This window comes from Panulirus ornatus, chromosome 25 (genome assembly GCF_036320965.1).
Source record: "Panulirus ornatus isolate Po-2019 chromosome 25, ASM3632096v1, whole genome shotgun sequence".
NCBI classification, from domain to species: domain Eukaryota; kingdom Metazoa; phylum Arthropoda; class Malacostraca; order Decapoda; family Palinuridae; genus Panulirus; species Panulirus ornatus.
In genome coordinates this window covers 3007265-3013264 of record NC_092248.1, presented here as the reverse complement: position 1 = coordinate 3013264, position 6000 = coordinate 3007265, and the positions used below count along the sequence as shown (strand labels likewise).

The following is a 6000-nucleotide window of genomic DNA, read 5'->3' as shown; positions in this document are numbered from 1 at the left end:
AGTCGCCTTGTACGACACGCAGGGAATACGTGGGAAGTATTCTTTCTCCCCTATCCCCAGGGATGATATATATATGTGTGTGTGTGTGTGTGTGTGTGTGTGTGTGTGTGTGTGTGTGTGTGTGTGTGTGTGAGAGCGCGCGTACAGCCCTGTCTTCCTGGGGAGGATGGTCAGTAAGGTACTGGGAAAAATAATCAGAAAGCAAATGGTCGCCTCCCGCCAGACGAGAAACTATTTAAGTGCAAGACATCACTGCGTCAAGGAAAAGGAGGTCATGATAATCGAACCTTTTTATGGTTTTGCGGGAGAGAAGTCTTGAGTGGGTGGACAGGGCTGTATCTGGAATACAGGAAAGCATTTGACACTGTCACCACATAGGAAGGTGGTGGCAAGGAAGGTAGGACTCCAGGCAGGAATGAGAGAGGGAGTCCTTCGATGGGTAGAAGCCAGTGGGGAGAAATGAAGGACTAATGTCCACGGGGAAATGAGACATAGTAAGTTCCCAAGTGCACTTTCGTTGAATAATCACATCATCAGGGGAGATACAAGAGAGAAATATAACGATCTTTCTTGTATCTCCCCTGATGATGTGATTACTACACGAAAGTGCACTTGGGAACTTAACGTGTTTCATTTCCCCGTGTACTCATAGGAATATATATATATACATATATATATATATATATATATATATATATATATATATATATATATATATATATATATATATATATATATATATATATATTTCTCTCTTGTGTCTCCCCTGGTGATGTGATTATTACACGAAAGTGCACTTGGGAACTTTTCGTGTTTCATTTTCCCTATGGACTCATAGGAACATTTTGATCGCGCGCAAAATTGTGATCCTTTCCAATATACATATATATATATATATATATATATATATATATATATATATATATATATATATATATATATATATATATATATATATATATATGGACATGTTACCTGGAAGGAATGCTAATAGTATAACCCTTGTGTCATGAGCCATACCTTGAGAGTACGAAGGCAATGAGCACAGCGGTGAGGCCAGGGGTGGGTGTGCTCAGTGTGGTGGACGTTCATCAACTTCTCATGTAGGACGTTTAGTCTAAACATACTTAGACGCAGGAAGAAAATATCTTAATGATCCATCAGCATTAGTGTCTCTCTCTCTCTCTCTCTCTCTCTCTCTCTCTCTCTCTCTCTCTCTCTCTCTCTCTCTCTCTCTCTCTCTCTCTCTCTCTCTCTCTCTCATATTCCTTCTCAGTCGTTTACATTTGCTGACCCCCCCCCTCTCTCTCTCTCTCTCTCTCTCTCTCTCTCTCTCTCTCTTGACCTGGTGGCACTCTCGCCAAGGGAGAGAGAGAGGGGGGGATGGGGGGAGGGGGTTTGCCAGGGCCGTATATATAGCCCGGCTGGTCCTGCCCCAGGGCGCGCGCCAAGTGCCCAGGACCTGCTTGGCTCTGATTCTGATGTGCCACTACGCTGGATGCCCCCCCCCCCGCCACCCCGTGCTTAGCTCACCCCGGCGTGTGTGTGTGTGTGTGTGTGTGTCTCTGTGTGACTGTGTGTGCCTGTGTATGTCTGTGTGACTGTGTGTGTGTGTGTCTCTGTGTGACTGTGTGTGCCTGTGTATGTCTGTGTGACTGTGTGTGTGTGTGTCTCTGTGTGACTGTGTGTGCCTGTGTATGTCTGTGTGACTGTGTGTGTGTGTGTATGTATGTGTGTGTGTGTGTGTGTGTGTGTATGTATGTGTGTGTGTGTGTGTGTGTGTGTGTGTGTGTATGTGTGTGTGTGAGAGAGAGAGAGAGAGAGAGAGAGAGAGAGAGAGAGAGAGAGAGAGAGAGAGAGAGAGAGAGAGGTCAGCAAATGTAAACGACTAAGAAGGAATATGAGAGAGAGAGAGAGAGAGAGAGAGAGAGAGAGAGAGAGAGAGAGAGAGAGAGAGAGAGAGAGAGAGAGAGAGCAGAACTAAGGGATGCGGGAAAATGGATATTGAGAAATAAGAAATGGAGTGATCCCTTCCTTGACGGGGTGGTGGGGTGGAAGAGCGGGTTGGGCAGTACAGCGGGAGGCGCGTATCCCGCCCGGCAGTACCCTCCGCCCGGCAGTACCCCTCCTCCGCCCGGCAGTACCCCCTCCACCCGGCAGTACCCCTCCTCCACCCGGCAGTACCCCCTCCGCCCGGCAGTGCCCTCTCCACCCGGCAGTACCCTCCGCCCGGCAGTACCCCTCCTCCGCCCGGTAGTACCCCCTCCACCCGGCAGTACCCCTCCTCCGCCCGGCAGTACCCCTCCTCCGCCCGGTAGTACCCCCTCCGCCCGGCAGTACCCCTCCTCCGCCCGGCAGTACCCCTCCTCCGCCCGGCAGTACCCCCTCCGCCCGGCAGTACCCTCTCCACCCGGCAGTACCCCATCCACCCGGCAGTACCCCCTCCACCCGGCAGTACCCTCTCCGCCCGGCAGTACCCACTCCGCCCGGCAGTACCCTCATAAATCCATCGTACTGAGCATATTTCATCAAAGACCCGGCGCTCTGACGCTGATATACTGCAGGACGGAGTATTGACACGGACGATTTTATCGACGCCATGAATACTTGACACTCTTAGATGCGTGTATGTAAGGCAGACTTAGGGGGCTGAGAGAGAGAGAGAGAGAGAGAGAGAGAGAGAGAGAGAGAGAGAGAGAGAGAGAGAGAGAGAGAGAGAGAGAGAGAAATTGTGGGAGAAATGCGCGTAACTTCACGATTGGAAATGATCGATAATTTCTTTTTTTTTTTCATATGGTACGCGCGAGCGGCTACGGATGGATGCCAGAGGTCACCAGACCGAGTAGTTTTGAGGTTTCTCTCTCTCTCTCTCTCTCTCTCTCTCTCTCTCTCTCTCTCTCTCTCTCTCTCTCTCTCTCTCTCTCTCTCTAACTGCTGCTTTGCATACGTACTGTCACAACGTGGCACGTTAGCGCGACACTGGGCCGCTGTTATCACGCCTACGTTGTGGCTACATCCCAAGTGCTATACCGCTACGTTAAGCGCTCCTTGCTGGTGCTATATAGCTACTACTTCTGTCACACTTCCTCACACTTTCCCGCTACATATAGCACAAACAATTACCACGACATTCACCATACCTTGCCGCTTGTTTCATCACGATTTGCCGCTGCTTTTCACACTCATTAGCTTTCGTCATGATTTGCTACACGAATCTTGCACTTATGATCTCCATACATTTTGATCTTCCTGACATCCAGCACTGTTCTGCACTCCCATGCCACTTCACTGGCACACATTTCCCCACCACTAAGCCCTCTTATATCTGACACTTGTTAACTATTTACGTCCCACTGCTCATACCCTCCTGTCCTGTGTCAAAGTAAATATAAAAGTTATTTTCTTGGTCTTAAATGCTCTGCCTCCCGCCACTCCAGCTAAGGCATCCAGCACATATCCCACACTTCCCCGGGACTCCAGCACATATCCCACACTTTCCTGGGACTCCAGCACATATCCCACACTTTCCCGGGACTCCAGCACATATCCCACACTTTCCCGGGACTCCAGCACATATCCCACACTTTCCTGGGACTCCAGCACATATCCCACACTTCCTCGGGACTCCAGCACATATCCCACACTTTCCTGGGACTCCAGCACATATACCACACTTCCCCCAGGACTCCAGCTAAGGCATCCAGCACATATACCACAGGACCTCTCCTCCACTACTCTCCTCACCTGTCGTCCCCACACTCTTATCTGTCACCACAGGGCCACTGCCCTTACACACACACACACACACACACACACACACACACACACACACACACACACACACAAGGAACTTCCCTGAGTTGTCCCCAGCTTACAGTTGGAGCGAGAGAAAAGTTCCCCGTGTTGGGCGGTTCCTATTGCCAAGGGAGGGACAAGGTTCTGGTGGCTGGCTAGTTAGGTAACAAGACGTGGACCTCTCCCTCCCTCTGCAGATAACACGAATACTTCCCCAACCACAGCATCCACGGGGTTATATATATATATATATATATATATATATATATATATATATATATATATATATATATATATATATATATATGATATATATGTGTGTGTGTGTGTGTGTGTGTGTGTGTGTGTGTGTGTGTGTGTGTGTGTGTGTGTGTGCATAAAACCACGAGGAAAATGAAACTTATTGTGTTTCATTCTGTGGGGCCTGGATGTGGAAAGGGAGCTGTGGTTTCGGTGCATTATCACCTGACAGGTAGAGAATGAGTGTGAACGAATGTGGCCTTTGTTTTCTTTTCCTAGCGCTACCTCGCGCACGGGCGGTGGGGAAGTGGTGCCATTTTATGTGTGACGGGGTGGGGACGGGAATGGATGAAAGCAGTACGTATGAATATGTACATGTGTATATATGTATATGTCTGTGTATGTATATGTATGTATACGTTGAAATGTATAGGTATGTATATTTGCGTGTGTTGGCGTTTATGTATATACATGTGTATGTGGGTGGGTTGGGCCATTCTTTCGTCTGTTTCCTTGCGCTACCTCGCTAACGCGGGAGACAGCGACAAAGTATGATATATAATGATAATGATAATAATAATAATAATATATATATATATATATATATATATATATATATATATATATATATATATATATATATATATATATATAATGTAAATTTCTTCACCATTTAAAAGCTTTTCAAGTCTTTTAATGAAGACGAATGACTTCGGTCTATCTGTGCAGGAGACACACCGAGCCTACCTACTCACGTCTTGATCTCTGCTGACAACAGGTCTAGAAACACAGCGAGGAATAGATTTCTCTCTCTCTCTCTCTCTCTCTCTCTCTCTCTCTCTCTCTCTCTCTCTCTCTCTCTCTCTCTCTCTCTCGTCATCTGCGTCGCCCCGGAGGGAGCTTGGCCTAAAAGTATGACTGGATGTGGTGGTATGCGTCTCCTGCTGGTGCTGGTGCGTCCCTCCCTGTTGACTCCGTCTGCCTGACGCTGGTTGGGAGACCATTATTGATGTCTCACCCTCGCTTCCTCCTGGGGGTCCTCTCTCTCTCTCTCTCTCTCTCTCTCTCTCTCTCTCTCTCTCTCTCTCTCTCTCTCTCTCTCTCTCTCTCTCTCTCTCCCCTCCCTTACCAGGATGTCCCATGTCGTTTCTTTCACTCCACCTGCCTTTACCTCTCTCCTATATATATATATATATATATATATATATATATATATATATATATATATATATATATATATATTATCCCTGGGGATAGGGGAGAAAGAATACTTCCCACGTATTCCCTGCGTGTCGTAGAAGGCGACTAAAAGGGAAGGGAGCGGGGGGCTGGAAATCCTCCCCTCTCGGGTTTTTTTTTTTTTTTTTTTCTCCAAAAGAAGGAACAGAGAAGAGGTCCAGGTGAGGATATTCCCTCAAAGGCCCAGTCCTCTGTTCTTAACGCTACCTCGCTATCGCGGGAAATAGCGAATAGTATGAAAAAAAAAAAAAAAATATATATATATATATATATATATATATATATATATATATATATATATATATATATATATATATGTATATTGGGAAAGTGCACTTGGGAACTTTTCGTGTTTCATTTTCCCACTGTGTGAAGACGAAGAAGACTTGTGGTGATTCCCACTGTGGGAGGTCGCAGCGCGCCCTCCACCCCGCCGATACCCAGGGCGTCATGTAGACCTGCTGGCGGCGTGAATCTCTCACACCGAGACGCCACAACACCCCCCCCTCCGCCGAGGAGCTCCCATGGTTTTGCTCTGACGGAGAGGGAGTGAGGGGAGACCTGTGGAGTATCACAGGGGCCCGACCGACCTCCGCGCGCTACGCTTGGAGAGAGCACCCACCCCATCTCCTGCTGGGGTTCTTAGCCTTATTGTGTACGTGGATTCACCGAGGGACGACCTCTTGTGTCCGTGGATCACGGAATGTCCCACATTATATACGGATC

General features: G+C 47.6%; 1 protein-coding gene across 4 annotated transcripts in view; it reads left to right on the top strand.

Annotated features, from left to right (window-relative positions):
- LOC139757171 (sodium-dependent neutral amino acid transporter B(0)AT3) overlaps window positions 1–6000 on the top strand; it is a 242905-nt gene that overhangs the window by 74511 nt on the left and 162394 nt on the right. The gene's annotated exons all lie outside the window — the stretch shown is intronic.